Raw genomic sequence first — 1,898 nt, 5'->3', positions numbered from 1 at the left:
GTTCTTCTGAGTTGTCAAGTGTCACAGACTGTATATAACTTCTCAATAACAGCTATAAATACATCCTGGATATTAGGGTTTCAAAGTATTCAAAGGGTCATTTGTGAAATGAATGTAAAACCAGTCATTACAACAAGGAGATAACGCCTTTTGTCACGTTTCCCTTGACACATCTTGAAAACATGACATTCTGATAACAAGCCTGAGCCGGTCTGGATCCAAGAGGGTAAAACCAAAAGGACTGGACATGATTTAATGAAGCCAATTTCACACTTGCCGGACAGTCCAAGGCTGGTTTCAATCCCTCTGGGTTTTGCTCAAGAGCGTTGGAGGATTTTCAACTCAAGTCATTCATAACACGAAGGAGGGGACCAAATGAAGGGCTTTCTCCCAATTTCACAGCAAAATTGAATTCTGAGGTAACAGAGGCTCTCCTGTGAGATTTATCCTTTCATCTGTATTCCCTCACAACTGTCTCACACAAATTTATTTACTTTTTGTCATCTTTTATCATGTTCTTTTTCTGTTACTGAGGATTTTTGTATTTGAATAATAAAACTATAAATGTTAAATGAACATGAACGACTTGAATGCAAATAAAACCAGAGAATTTGCATATCCTGCTAAAGCAGTGTGAATGTGTAAATAAAGCTGAAACTAGCCTAAAATAGCTAAAAATGTAGCTGAAATTAGCACAAATATACTAAAAAAGCACATTGCCTGAATTAAGCTGAAATCGTCACAAAAGGGTTAATTCAGCTAAAAAAGCTTAATTTAGAAAAAGATAACTAAAAACACACAAAACATGAAAGAAAACACTCAAAAGAGACATAAAAATCTTAAAATAATAGAAAGAAGCAAAAAAAGTTGAAATTTGCAGAAGAATAGCATAAAAGGCCAAAATGCTAAATGCTATATGCAGAAAAAACTGAAATCAGCAAAACAGAGGCCGTAAGAAACTAAAATTATCACAAAAAATTTAATTCAGATGAAAAAGCCCAAAACATTACAAACATAGAACTTAGCTAAAATGATCTGAAAACAGCTAAAAGAAGCATAAAACACTGAAATCAGCATTAGAATAGGAGAAAATGTCAAAATGATAGCTAAAAACTCAGGACAAAGGTAAAACCGCAGCCAAACAGAAGTAGTAAGAAGCTGAACTTATAATAAAAAAGTAAATTCAGTCAAAAAAGCTTAAATAAGCAAACAATAACTAAAAACAGAAATCAGCTGAAATGAGCAGAAAACAGCCAAAAGAAGCTTCAGAAGTTTAAAATAGCATAAGAATAGCAGAAAGGGTATAAAATATAGCTTAAAAAACAGGAAAACGCTGCAATCAACAAAATATGAGCAGAAGAAAGCTGGAATTAGCACAAAGAAGCAATAAAAGCAGAACTAGAACAAAACATTAAAAATGCAGTCAAGATTCGTGAACATTTTGAAGAGTTTTTAAGGATGTTCAAAACAGTCAACTCCATTCATTTCCAATGAAGAAAAACATGGCAGAAAAAGCTAAATATCTCAAAAAGTAGAAATAACCAAAAAGGCCCAGCTGACATAGCAGGAATGTCCTGAAGGTGATAAACATTTTGATATTTTAAGTGTTGCAATATAAAAAAACAGAAAGAGATATGTGCCAAAAAACATACAGAAGTAAAAAAAAAATACATATTTCAGAAGAGTGAACACTTTTAAAGCTTTTAATTATTTTAATAAAAGAAGACAATAAACACAGTGCACAATGAGTTAATTACAATTACTTTCTCTCTGATTAAAAAAAACAGTTGTTTAATGATAGAAAACCCACACAATTACCTGAATGCACCCTTGTTTGTGCACATGTCCTGACACACACACACACACACACACACACACACACACACACACACACACAC

The sequence above is a fragment of the Austrofundulus limnaeus genome, unplaced genomic scaffold (genome assembly GCF_001266775.1).
Source record: "Austrofundulus limnaeus strain Quisiro unplaced genomic scaffold, Austrofundulus_limnaeus-1.0 Scaffold32, whole genome shotgun sequence".
Classification (NCBI taxonomy): domain Eukaryota; kingdom Metazoa; phylum Chordata; class Actinopteri; order Cyprinodontiformes; family Rivulidae; genus Austrofundulus; species Austrofundulus limnaeus.
Note: the sequence above shows the minus strand (reverse complement) of the source record.